This window comes from Engystomops pustulosus, chromosome 4 (assembly GCF_040894005.1).
Source record: "Engystomops pustulosus chromosome 4, aEngPut4.maternal, whole genome shotgun sequence".
Classification (NCBI taxonomy): domain Eukaryota; kingdom Metazoa; phylum Chordata; class Amphibia; order Anura; family Leptodactylidae; genus Engystomops; species Engystomops pustulosus.
Window position 1 is genome coordinate 153,416,279 of NC_092414.1, and position 14,475 is coordinate 153,430,753.

At 39.7% G+C, this 14,475-nt stretch overlaps 2 protein-coding genes across 10 annotated transcripts in view; both read left to right on the top strand.

Annotated features, from left to right (window-relative positions):
- Positions 1-14,475, top strand: part of PIGBOS1 (PIGB opposite strand 1) — a 229,348-nt gene that overhangs the window by 34,645 nt on the left and 180,228 nt on the right. The window lies entirely within an intron of this gene.
- Positions 1-14,475, top strand: part of RAB27A (RAB27A, member RAS oncogene family) — a 45,552-nt gene that overhangs the window by 14,954 nt on the left and 16,123 nt on the right. The window contains exon 1 of one of the 8 annotated variants that reach the window (XM_072148170.1): positions 12,086-12,226. The exons of 6 other annotated variants lie outside the window; for them this stretch is intronic. The gene's annotated coding sequence lies outside the window, so the exon portion shown is untranslated. Of the gene's footprint in view, positions 1-12,085; positions 12,227-12,429; positions 12,586-14,475 lie in introns of those variants that run through there. One more of the 8 variants, XM_072148168.1, reaches the window with a different exon arrangement.

Consider the following 14,475-nt stretch of genomic DNA (forward strand, 5'->3'; position numbering starts at 1 on the left):
TCGCCGCTCCCCGTGACGTCATCGGGGGGCGGCGATCCGTCTCCATGGTAGCCTCGGGTCTTCCGAAGACCCGAGGCTATTTCGTTTTAACCCCTTCATTACAATGTGCTAATAGCACATTGTAATGAATAAGGAAGAAAATCCCCATATACTGCCATACTGTAGTATGGCAGTATATGATAGGATCGATCAGACAACCTAGGGTTAAAGTACCCTAGGGAGTCTGAAAAATAGTATAAATAAAAAAAAGTTAAAAAAAAAAAATTATAATAAAAAAACCTAAAATTTCAAATCACCCCCTAGAACTAACATAAATATAAATAAACAGTAAAAATCATAAACACATCAGGTATCGACGCGTTTGAAAATGCCCGATCTATCAAAATATGATAACGTTTTTTCAATGCGTTTAACCCCGTAACGGAAAACAGCGCCCAAAGTCGAAAATGGCACTTTTTTGCCATTTTGAAAAATCTAAAAAAATCTATAAAAAGTGATCAAAAGGTCGTACAGTCCTAAAAATGATATCATTGAACATATTATCAAATTTCGCAAAAAATGACACCACCCACAGCTCCGTACACCATAGTATAAAAAAGTTATTAGCGCCAGAAGTTGGCAAAATCAAAAAAACATTTTTTGTACAGGAGGTTTTAATTTTTGTAAATGTATGAAAACATTATAAAACCTATACATATTTGGTATCCCCTTAATCGTACCGACCCAAAGAATAAAGTAGACATGTCATTTGGGGCGCTCAGTGAAAGACGTAATATCCAAGCCCACAAGAAAATGGCGCAAATGCGTTTTTTCACCATTTTCATTGCATTTGGAATTTTTTCCCCGCTTCCGAGTACATGGCATGGAATATTTAATACCATCATTATGAAGTGCAATTTGTTACGCAGAAAACAAGCCGTCACACAGCTCTTTACGTGTAAAAATAAAAAAGTTATAGATTTTTGAAGGTGGGGAGTGAAAAATGGACATGATAAAACAGGAAAGGGCCCGGTCCTTAACCGGTTAAACCCTGCACTCAGTCCGAATCAGTGGGATCGTCCAACGGCATGGCCCCTGATTTCTGTCACATGAAAGCCGGCGTAGTTGCGCCACAATCTGATCACGTGCAACCCTTAGTAAATAAACCCCTATATCTTTCACTGTACCAAATATTTCATAGATAAGGAAAATGTGATGCAACACATTTGACTTCATTAAATAAAATACTAAGTTTAAGGTTGGGACTTTTTTTGTAAGGAATTATATTTTGAATGTGTTCTTTATACAGTAGTTCGCCAAAGGTAAATGTAATAGCCATATCTAATGAGCCAGCCACCCCTCCTCCCCCTTGTAATGGGGTTAAAAAATAGCCTTATGATGTTCTGGGAAGGCCCTGAAGGGGAAGCATTTGCTGTATAAAAACAAAAAAAAGTTAACTTTTTTCAAAGGCCCCTCATTTTTTAGTTTATGGTGCTTCTGATCCTGTCAGACTAAAAATGATGACATCACGTGCCTAATTAATTTGCTGGCCTGAGCAGTTATATGCCCATTCATTCAGATTTCATTGCTGATGTTACCAATTTGCTTAGTTTACAGGACTAGAAGCACTGGCATCATGTTTTTTACTTTTTTTTTTCTTTTGTATCTAATATAAGGGTAATTTTAGCCAAGATTACATGGACATCTGCCATAGGTTACCCAAAATTTACCATAATGGCCACGAAGATGGCTCTCTTGTATTTAATATCTACTAATAGATATGCGTTTCACTTTTTTTTTTTTTTTTTTTTGCTCTCCTCCTTTCAAAGTCCATAACTTTTTATTTTAACATTTACACAGCTGTATGACGGCTTGTTTGCTGCGTAACATTACTAGTGGCAGTATTTAATATTCCACATTATGCTACATTGTTTGCTCCGCCATATTTGTACACCAATAGTTCAAAGGGGTTGGCCAGGAAGAACTATTACTTAGATCAGCAGTAGTCGATTATAGTGGGACCTGACAACCAGACTTGGCACTGATAAGATGCTGGGTAAACCATCTAATCACAGGGCACAGAGTTGGAAGCAAGTTATTCTGTGTCCACGTAACGCCTGGAGCCGCAGCTGTTGTTGCTGCTTTTGCCCTCAACATAGACACAGAATTAACTGCTCAAGGCAATTGTGCCCCCACCCCAACAATCTCCTTCCCCAGCTTGGGCTACGTTCCAGTAGGTTGCTGTATAGTTACAAGTTTTACAGCAAATTTCTTCAATTCTGGTATGTCAATATGTTTCTTTATACGGTAATAACTTTGTGGTCATTATCTACATTGAAAACGGGGTCACTTTGCAGTAAAAATCTGCACACTTTTTTAACATGAGGGTTTGTATTGAGGTAATCAGTAAAATTTTGTTAAGGTTTGTACAGTGAGTAAGAATATGAAATTTATTTGGTTGCTAACAGTGATCATTTATGGTCAAATGAATATAGATGAACTATTCTTGTATCTGTCCATTTTAAATGTAATTTTTGTGTCCTTTTACAGAATTCATAACCCTGCTCTTGTCACATGCATCCATCTCCTCAGGATCACATGAACATACAGGTCACTGACTTCCATGGGATAAACCCGCTCATCTCCTACTTCATAAATTCCAAACTATGTGACCTGACCTCAAGACCCATGTTCAGTGACTTCACATATCATTTCACTATTCCCAATTGTATGGAGTGGAGTAGCTGGAGCTGAGGTTACACAGCGCGGCTACTCCACGCCTCAGTAGCCGATTTGATCCTCCTACCAGATATCTGCGCGCCGAAGAGGAGCTGCGCACTCTTGTCTGTGAAGCCGGAGCAGTGACCGTGCATACGCAGCACGTCGGCTTCGCAGACAAGGGTGTGCAGCTCCTCATATCTGCGCACCGAAGATATCTGGTAGGAGGATCAAGGAGGCTACTGGGGCGTGGAGTACCTGCCCCGTGTAGCTGCCTCTCCAGCTACTCCATGCCCCAGTAGCCTCTTTAAAAAATTAGCATATTAGGGAAATAAAAGTTATAAAAAGATTGCAGAGACGTGAGGATTAGCCCTTAAAAGGGCTATCCTTGGGTACAATAGAGGCACCTACCACCCGATCTACCATAATAGGTAGAGCCGTGGTGGTAGGCTTCCTTTAAGCTGTAACTTCTTCCCAAAGCACAAAATGGTTGCTCTAGGCATTAAAGAAATGGTAGATGACTCACAATGTGAACAAGCCTTTCCCAGTTAGTTTTATTTCATTATCCTATCTGTCCGTTTTAGGCGTTTCTGATGAAAGACACCATTTAGAATCAGTCTGATAGTATTTACTGTTATCTGATGAATCCCTGCCAAGCTGCTCAACCGAGGACAATCTAGAACAATAATGGAAACGTTACTCGGTGTGCTATAAATTTGCCTTTAATCTTGTACCACTTATGTTCATTAGATGGCAAATCATTGTCATACTTTTAGTACTTGTGTGTAGGGAAGATGGATAGCAAGAAAAAATTAAGTTTTCAGCTGAAATGAAAAAGTGGCCAAATAGTGACATGGTAGTCATAATTGGGGAAGGCAGGTTGTAAAACTCAGATTTTTCTGCAGCAGGGGAACCAAACTCAACCTTTTCTGCAGCTTGCATCTACAGCAATAACTAATATGCTGCTGCAAATCCGTTTCTGCTTTGCCAAAACTCTAAGTGAACTGTATTTGTATCGATGGGTAATACTGATGGACTGAGCTCTTCCAATATCTAACTAAAATAGACTCTGTCTTCTCCTTTAAAAGCTTTTGTTTATAATTTAACTTTTGTTCATTATTTCGACCATTGTTTTTGTAAGAATCTAATATTACGCAGTTTATCTTATGGCCTAAGTAACTTGATAAATATATTTATGTGCTAAATATTATTACAGTGATTACAGTAACACTTATATATGTGTGTCTGTATGTATATATATTAATTATATAGGGCCAGTGTAAGGGGACAGCAAATTGGGCATTTGCCCAGGGCCCCAAGTCCCAAGAGGGTCTGTATGTTGTGGGCAGAGAATGTATTGCTTTTTTAATACGCCTTGGTCTAATTTATGTAATCTATCTAGTTATCTACATGTAATCTACGGTACTTTATATTTATGCAACTATAAATGTATCTTCTATCACCCATCTACCTCTCATCTGTCTATCTACTATATATAATTCTCATACAGTCCCATATTACGAATTGTCTTGCCTTACTAACTTACTACTGTGTAATCTGCAAAATGTTATTAATGTCCAGGACTATAGGAGCCTCTTACTGAATGTGACTGTTCATAAAATAGTTTTATTTTGGGAGCCTCATTTAGGGTCCTGGTATAGTTATAAATATACTATCCAGGGGGAAGCTACTGGAGATGTATTTGTATCATCTGTATCATAAGTTACATATAATTATCTCATAAAACGGAAATTTCACAATCTGCTGCTTTATAATCTGAGGTAACAGGGAGATCATTATACATGTTCACATACATGTGACTCCTTTAGTATATGTCATATCCCTGTGCTTTACTCGGTATCCTGCTGGTGGTGCAATCGCTATGTACATACATGACATTACTTATCCTCTACCGATCCTGAGTTACATCCTGTATTATACTCCAGAGCTGCACCCACTATTCTGCAGCTGGTGGTGGAGTCACTGTGTACATGAGAATAATTATACTTTTTATCTGGTGAAGAAAAAGGCTGCAATGCTCCCTCTTGTAGCTCTGTAAAAGATCTGCATAGCACAGTCCATGCTACCTGCTGCCTACATAATCACCACTAGGCTGAGGGGGGACAATCTGTGCCCACCTTAATAGCCTAGCGCAGTGGTGGCGAACCTATGGCACAGGTGCCAGAGGGGGCACTCAGTGCCATTTCTGTTGGCACTCGCCCAGGACAGAGCTAACCAGACAGGAACAAATCCACAAATCTTCCTGCAGTCCCAGGCAACTTAAGAAATTTTGGCTCTTTGGAACTACAGGAAAAGTGATAAGGTGTGGACAGGACTGTATTATTTATGGAGATTCTCATTCTTTCAACTGTATTGGTGGCCTTAAGGGGCCGATTCCATTGAAAGATGTGGAAGAACAGGTAGGAATACGTTACTGCTTATAAATGCCATGTTGTGGAATTTTGGTTGTAGCTTGGGCACTCAGTCTCTAAAAGGTTCGCCATCACTGGCCTAGCGGGTGGGTGTGGTCAGCTCTATCTCACTTCTGATTGGCTGGCTCCATACTTGTTCTAGCTATAATGTCATCATTCATAATGGAGTCACATTCATCAGTCAAATTCATCAGTCATATTTATGCATCTATAAATCTATATCATCTTCCATATTTATCTTCTATCATCCATCTACTTACCATCTGTCAATCTCCTATATAATTCTCCTACAGCCCCATATTACAGATTGCCTTACCATATTACTGCGTGTAATCTACAAAGTGTTATTCTTGTGCAGGACTATAGGAGACACTTACTGAATGTGACTGTTCATAAAATAGTTTTATTTTGGGGCCCCACTTTGTCTAAAACTGGACCTGTGTATAAATACATATTAGTAATCTATGAGATGGGAGGGTGTTAAATTTTTTCATAATTATTATTTTGCTGGAAGACTTGATATTTCTCAGTATGGTGCTATGTTAATGGAATATAAGACCCTTTTGTTTGCTTATTTGTAACTGTGATTTTAGGAGGCAACTGGACATAAACAGCAATTCAGAAAAAAAATGGTAGCTTCTGTCATGATTTTCATAATGGAAAGATATAATAGAAGGTTGTAAGAGAGATGGGAATATAGCCTTCAAGCATAACTAAGCTCTTGATCAATTTAAAATGATTTAAGCAGAGTAGAATAATATGCTTTATTAAAGAAATAAGTTCCTGTGCCCTTCTTTTTTCCCTTGCCTTTCTGCCTTATTTATACAGTTTGGGCCTTATTTCTGCTTTTCCTCCTGCTTTTACTCAAGGACGCTGCTTTACTTCATGAAGAATATTACTAGTTATAGTTTACTATTATCACATGCACTATTTATTTCTATAGATTTAAAAAAATAACTTCAATGGGTTTGACAAAATTTGTGAGTGCTTGGTTAATTTTGTCAGTCACATAGAGAATGCATGAGTCTGCAGGCCTCATTCTTAACATGGCACTCCTGGGTATGGGTACCTGGGATCAGAATTATATACTTAGATGTTCCCTTAGTTTTGAGCAATGCGGTACTTGATATTTCATATGTCTCTTAGCATATCTATACCCTCACATATATAAATAATTACTGCTATGAGAGGAGAGGTAGCTATTCTTGTGTAACGTGTTCATTCACTTCTAGGGACTTTGCTGCATTTCTGGTGTCTGGTTTTATAGGCCATGTTAGTTAACAAATATTTCAACAATTTTGCACCCAATGCAGCCTTGCAATTTTCCATGTATATTTGTGTTTCAACATGATATTCTTTTTCAACATTTTCCTTTTACAGCAATACATGTCAGAATATGAGGATCACAGGGCTTTGGCCTGGGAACGGATTTACATAGATTGGTGCATTGCCAAGTTTTTTTTGTAATGTGGGAACAGTGGCTCTGTCTGGAGTAATACTAAAACGATTGTATTTTATACTCCTCTGTATTTAGTATTTTGTAATCGCCAAGGAAAATGTAAACAGAACAGAAACAAAGTACATTTCCCTTAAGTATTGATGCATTTAAATACAACAGTTATTATTGAGTTTTGTTTTGTATGTCTATTTTCTTTGTTTCTGTTCTTTCTACTCTACCGAAAAAATTCTAAGATTTAAAGTGTAATATCCAGTTGTTTTTTCATGCGCAGTGAACGTCTGATTATTGTGCTATTAGAGCCAATGCTGTGTGCATTTGTCAGATTTGAGCTAGGTTCACTACACATTACTTGGATATGTTGTCCTGTTTCTCCCCTTTTTAAAGCAGGAGGAGATGCGAACATCGTCATCAGCTATTGATTGGTTGCTTCCCTTTTTTTGATGGTGTTCTCCCTAATGATGTAACTGCCCTAACATGGAGTGACATCACTAGGGATCTCCCTGAGTGTACACTCGGCAGAGGCCGGGGGCTGGATGCATTCTCCGCAGGCTCAGCAGAGGCCATTGGAGCCTATGTGCCCTTCAGCAGGATAGAAAGCTGTAACTTACAGCGTCTATCCCACTGAATACACTATATATTGGTTAGGACTCTGCCAGTAAATGTCTATTTACTTGTGTATATGCTGAACATATATAAATAACATGATGCAAATTTACCTTAACTAAGAAACGACGCAACATAAAGCGGGGATGTACCATATCTTGGAGCATTATGCCCCCTGACACCTTCCGGCTCTGGTCTCCCGATAGATATCTTATAATGTGGATGCAATTGCCGGGTGCATAATGTACCGGCTCCATTCTACATTAGGTCTAGCCTGGTATTGAACTGAGCTTTAGCCCGTGACCCAATCGGGCATAGGGCGTCCCTGTGTATGCCCACTGCATGCCGTGGCACCACACCCTCCCTGCTCAACCAGCATAGAGGGCAGTGTAGTCGCATCCAGCATCTCGCACTATATATCAAATTTTTCAGATTTGTTTTTACTGCCTAATTCATAGACAAGAGAGGTGTATTTCCCCAGCCATGTTATGCCCTATGCTGGTCTGGTCCATTTAGTTATGAGTACATTCAATGGAGTCTTTGTAAGCTAAGAGAAGAAAAAGGAACTGCCCTAACACATGACTGAAGGATCAGACTACACATAGGATTTGTTTGTACTTATCATCCATGAAGACCCCACAGTAGTATTAGACCGAAAACAATGGGAAATACAGTGGCACATGTGTATTTCGCCCCTTGCTTTTCTGGTGTCAGACATTTAACATTTTGTTCACGAAACCTGCCAAAATATCACTCAAGTAAAAAGTTTTCTGGACACCTATGAGGTAAGAAGGGTTTTGTATCTATCAATTCTATAATAACTTGTCATGTGATCTGTGCTAACAAGTGCCACTTGCCTCATAAGGGTTACTGTAGATGAGGACTGTGGGGATTCCAGTGGAAATGGCCCAAAATTTATAATACAGTATGTAAAAATATTGTTTATAGTCTATAGCAGTGATGGTGAACCTTTTAGAGGCCTAATGCCTAAACTACAGCCAAAAACCCACTTTTTTTTATCACAAAGTGCCAACAGGGTAATTTAATCAGCAACTTATTGCTCCCTACTCTTCCACAGCATTCAATCGTATTGGCATATTGAGGACTCCAATGCCATTAAATGAAGGAGGGGATATTCAGATAATCAATGTAGCTTTCTTCCAGGGTCCTTTAGCATAAGAAGAATCGTGGGCAAAAGCTCCAATGATAATCCAGCCCTCTACCCTTACTTCCTCTTCCTGTAGGAAGTTTCTGGAAAACTCTGTGCTGGGGTGATGCTCTGAGTGCCACCTCTTGCACCTGTGCCATAGGTTCGCCACCACTGGTCTATAGGGAATAAGATGTCATTGCAGAATCGGGAAACACACAGCCACATTTACTATTTCTAATTCTTACACTAATCTCAAATACAGATTTATTACTGTGGCTGATAACAATCTGTACATTTTTAGACCATCTTGTTCACAACCCCAAATAGTTAGTTCATTCTGCTCCAAAATTTTGCCTCCTTTTTGAATAGTAAGACCCTTTCCTATGAGGTCCCATTAAGCCAGCACCCATGTGTTGCCAAAAAGTATCTTTAACACATAATAAAAGTGCAGCATTTTGAGCCAGAAGGTTTTGTGAACTTCCCTAGAAGAGTTTTATTATTTTAGTTAGGTTACATATTGCATTGGTGGTTTTAAGACCACGTCTTCTGATGTCTCTTTGTCCAGATCTTTAGTAATTTAACTTTCCAAAATTAGATTAAAGCAGACAAAGTTATCGCAAAATATAATCCCCACACTTTTCATTGTGTAATGATACAGAATCTCTGTACTGACCTCGCGGCTAAAACATGAGCTTTATGCTGCAACAACTTAAATAGCAATAGAGTAACAATTTGTAGGTTTACTTATTTCCTAAGACAAATGTTTAGCAGTTGGGTATCCAAGGATAATGTCAGATGCAGGTTTTCCCTTGCAAAGTGGAAGATGATACAAGTGTTGTATGACACATTGTCTACATCCAGGGGAGAGGGAGCACTCCAAAATATGAAGCAAAGGGTGATCTTTTTATTCCATGATGCAATGTTTCTTGAAAAAAGATTAAAATATACTGAAATGTTGCATTGAGGAATAAGAAGGTCACCCTTTCCTCCGCTATATTCTGGATTGCTACCTCTTCCTGCGATGTACCGTATTTTTCGGACTATAAGGCGCACAAAAAATCCTTTGAATTTCTCAGAAATCAAAGCTGCGCCTTATAGTCCAGTGCGCCTTATATATGAACCGTACTTACAGACAACAGCTGCCTTGAACTGTGCACAGGTCTGCCACCTGCTGGTCACTCATCCTTATAATCAGGTGCGCCTTATAGTCCGGTGCGCCTTATATAGGAACCTATATGTTTTAGCAGGCATTTATTGATGGTGCGCCTTATAGTCAGAAAAATACAGTATACCAGGGGCTATACTACTTTGCAGCCAATCCTGCTGTGCCGCTCTGGACTTTCCTTTTGTATATTATCTAAATTACATATCTACATTTCTTTTGTGTGGTGGATATATGCAACTAATTGTAAAAGTTCTACTCATAGCTGTCTTCCAGAAGATTTGTATACAGAGCTGCATGGTCCGACACAAGCCGTATATATGGAGGTATGCTTCAAAATGGAAGTGCAGCCCTGAGCCACAGCTATAGATTCTAGTGCACATGGGTCTCTATGGATCTTGATATCATGTAGAGGCAGAAGAGTATAATATGTATATATTACATGTTATATTTCAAGTTTTAAATAATATTCTGGAATAGGAAATGCTGGTAGATGCAATTCCAGAGACGGTTTGTTTTATTCCAATGTTTTCTAACTCTGATGTAGTCTTTTATATTTAGTTTTGTGATCTGAATATAAGAGGAAGGAAATGTCTCACTGAAATAATATTTTTCATCTTTTAGGAGTAACGACAGAATTAAATCCCCAAATCAAATTCTTTTACAGGCCGTAAAGTATATAGATGTACGAGCTGAATAAATAACAAGCAACCCAAACCACCCTGCCCTGCGGCTCAAAATGTACATAAATGTTATGGAAAAAAGCCATGGTTTTATTAAATTATGTGTTTGCCTTTCTGGAGTTTTCTTTACACTTTATTTAACCAGAGAATTCCAATACAAATTGTGCAGATCATGTGAGTTGTGCTGGCATTAGGGAGGGGCAGGATGAATACTTACATTGTGGAGAATTTTATGGAATGTTTGGTGATTGTGCGACTGGTTCCGTTAGACTACAGTAGGAAGTGGTTTACAACATAGCAGAATCTCACATTTATATGTATATGTGGCCTGTGGCTAATGCAGCGTTAATGGCATCTGCAATGTACGAATCGCCTGGGGAAACAACACGGCACAATACAGGGCCACAAGGGCCACAAAATGGCAGTACTGTGTCCCAGATGGGCAATAAATACTGGGCCACAAAACGGGTCATAAATACAAGGACCCCAAGGCAGAATCCAGAGCAGGTGGTTGGAGCAGAAGAGGACCCTGAAGTGGTGGGTATATGTTAAGTACACACCACTCCCAGGTCCTCTCCTGCTATGGGCATTGGTTTACTCTGTTACATGGTACTAGCACATATTACCAGCATTAGGAGAGGACCTGGGACTGGTGAATGCTTGTCAGATGTTCTGCACCAACAAGCAATTCTATTAGTGATGAAGCACTCATTGGTTTCTTATACTTTTCTCTTCAACACTTAGCACTCTTTATGTTAGGCTGCATTTCCCCCTGCATAGTATGGTGGTGCCATCAGGCGCCTATTGCCGTCCATTGGGATGTATATCTGTCCGCAAACTTGGATCCGGAAATACTTGCCCAACAGAATTCACCAACTTTATTGTGGTGCACCCCCTCTCATAGGGCATGCGACAGACTTTGCATGTTATATCAGGCACACGGTCCGACTGAACATCGAAACGCCCCTAATTTGTGTTGGTTCTGGGGGGGACACAGGAATTTGCACAGTCCATGTTTCGTGGACCGAAAATGGCAGTGTGATACTGCTCCTAGTTTTATTAAAGTTTCTATTGCTAAATGATAAATCTGGCATAGTTTAAGACTATAGTTATATTTAAGAGTATAGTTGTATTTTGCATCTCCTATTAGTTATTTAAGCAAAATCCTAGTTTTTGTTGCATTTTTTTTTTTTTGTTGCAACTTAGGCCGGCGCCACACGTGGCGCTTTGTCTGCGCTTGCAAACGCAGACAAAGTCGCGCCCACCGGGGCGGGCCTCGGGCCGATCGCATCGGCGTTTGTATGGAAACGCCTGCGATCGGGAATGAGCTGCCAGTGTTTTGCGTTAATTTTTGTCTGCAAGCGCAGACAAAGCGCCACGTGTGGCGCCGGCCTTAGGCCTTGTCCCTTTCATAAGGACACACCTCCTTTTGTCACACCGGTCACAAAAGTGTCTGAGACTTTTTGATAAATGTGGAGTAAGTTGTTTAGCTTTATTGCGCACATTTATGTGACATAAAGATCAAAATTTATCAATGTCCTAGATCGTCGCCCCCCCTCCTCTTTTCAATATGGGGTACATGGGACAGCCACCATTTTTTAATCACGTTTCTTGCATTTATTCAGTTTTTTTTTTCAACCTTCTTTGTCCTTAAAGATTCAACTTATTCACATTAATTCTGGGTATGTGTAATATTTGTGTTGGAGAATAGAGTAGCGAGTTTATCTAAACAAATGAGCTGCTTCCCTGCTTTGTGAGATCTTTCTCAGTTTCTTGTGCAAACAAAGAAAGACAAATATATGGGGCACATGCCAAGCTGGTAGTGTCTGCTTTGGAACGGAATAAATATGCTTATCTCTGTGTTGCTTGGGATCATTTCCTCTGAAGAAGCCCATCACAAATGGAGCATCCTCATCTACTGTAACTCACAAATGTCTAGAAGGCTCTAATTCAGCTATTCCAGTTCCCTACTCTGTACTGAAGAGATGCAAACAAATGGAAGCAGCGCTGTCTACAGTTCATTATGGAGTAGATATACAGGTTTGGTTATTATCTTGCATCATGTCATTAGGCTTTCAGAAACCTGGATGTTAAGGGGGCTGCCTTACAAGGTAGCCAAGAGGCAAACATTTCCTTATCTGCTTATTGCATATTTCCTAGAAGGGTCCAGTCATTTCTTCCATTGTATAAGTGGTGAATCAGTCAGTGTACGGCTAGGCTTTCCTGTAAGTGCAGGCATTGGGCACACCTTCTGCTCACACTGACTTTAGTGCAAGCAGGTGACACGTAGGCTACATGATTGTGTGCTAAACAGGTGGAGCGAGAAAGCACATCTACTACTCATCCACCTTCACCATTACACTCCAGCTGGGATTATCCTTCCCTGACACATAGTGGAGGTGAGTTTCGCTGCTTGCTTTCTTTTAAATCTGATGCCATTCTGGTATCTTCATGTTCTCATACCTGCTATAGCCAGACATTGATTATTTCATTCATGTGCTGTGTTTCTTTCCTCTCTTGTTCCAGTTGTCGTGCTTGGTGCAAATACAGTATGTAGACATTGATGTGCATGAGTGCACTCAGCAAACAGCTCTATCTCCTAGATGTACTCTATGTAGCAAAACATTGACCACCTACCAGCAAAAATAGACGTCTTCTTGCCTTTACCACTTCCCTCTGACCTGCGAGTTAAAGCTTTTGTCTTTTTAGATTGCTATATTCCTCCTCACTTACTGGAGGCAGATTGTAATGACAGTCTAGACATTAAAGCCCTGTACACATGTTCTCACACCCACAGACATGCAGTAAGTAGCGCAGGACTAGTTCACCATGACCTCATTTATTCCTCTTCTTTCTGGTGTCCTGGTGAGTGTTTCAGAATGACTCGGAGGAATAGAAATATTCACATTCAAGTCATAAGTAATAATTCACGAGCAACTGGTTCTTGGTGAGGAAACTCTGCAGATGTGGGGAGCTTGAGAAAAGTAAAGGTCATGGCCATCAAATGAGTGTAAAGCTGAAAAGCTGCTTCATGAGAATAATTTAACAAAGTGGAAAGGTGGCAGGTGGTGTCCATCCAGTGTGTAGAGCCTCTAGTATAGTGCAGTGAGGTGTGGCTCATTTAGGATGCACGTTTATTCACTGGCGCTCCAAAAAAAGAGGCACAAATAATTTATATTGGTCTTCACTAGTAGATATACACTGGCAATAATCACCATTTTCGTCTGTGTATATAATAGAGTATCAGTCAGTGGGATATTTGTAAAAAAAAAAATTCTTTAGGTTGCAGCCACACGTTCAGTTTTTCAGATGCAGTTTGTGATGTCCAAACCAGGAGTGGAGTGAAAATAGAGGAGGAGCAGCACTTCTTAATGATAAGTCCTCACCCATTATGATGCTCGCCTGCTTTTGGCTTCAAAAACTGCATCCGAAAAACTAAGCGTGTGACCGCACTATTAGAAAGAACTCAGACTCAGCATTTTGGTAAGCACTGCTATGGAGCAAAAAATTTAATGCACTTGTTGTTTTTGTGTGTACCTTGATCAGGATTGAGAGATATACACATGACAATGACTAGAGATTAGAAAGGGGAGGGGGGATTTCCAAACACCATTGAAAAAAGTGCTGACTGACTTGCTCTGAGGATGGTCTGTGCTTAAGGGTGATGCCACATGTGGCGTTTTTGGTATGTTTTTAAGCATGTGTTTTCAAAATGCATCCGTTTTTTACCATTTACCATGCGTTTGGCTGCTCTGAACCTGTTTATCTATTGTTATCTCCGTGTCTCCCTGACATTTAGGGCTATGGTGTCATTACTATGGTAGAAACATTTTGTACATAAAGTTCTCGTATGCTCCAAAAGCTGAAAATATGAACCATTTTTACTGCATATATACTCCCCTTCCCTAGGATATTATTTAGTCTACAAAATTATTGCATTATAATTTACCGTAGGTATTTTAAGAAATAGATATATACAAGTAATTTTCAATGTTCCCGTTGTTAGTGGGATTAATGCATGTAGTAATGTAGCTCCATCCATGTCACAGGGCTGTATATGAGCAGCATACCTGTAATTTTCCGGCTGAACAGCTCCTGTCTTGAAGCCAATAACTTCAAAGCTATTTGGAAGAGTTTTAAGCTCCGCTTTCAGGAGTCTTGACACTACTTTATTACTTGGTGTTTAACTTGTTTTGTGACTTCAAGTTAAACATTAATAGTTTGCCACGGCCTACCTTCTCTCATGCATAAATTATCCCATTTATCAGTGTGCCATTAACTGGATCTTA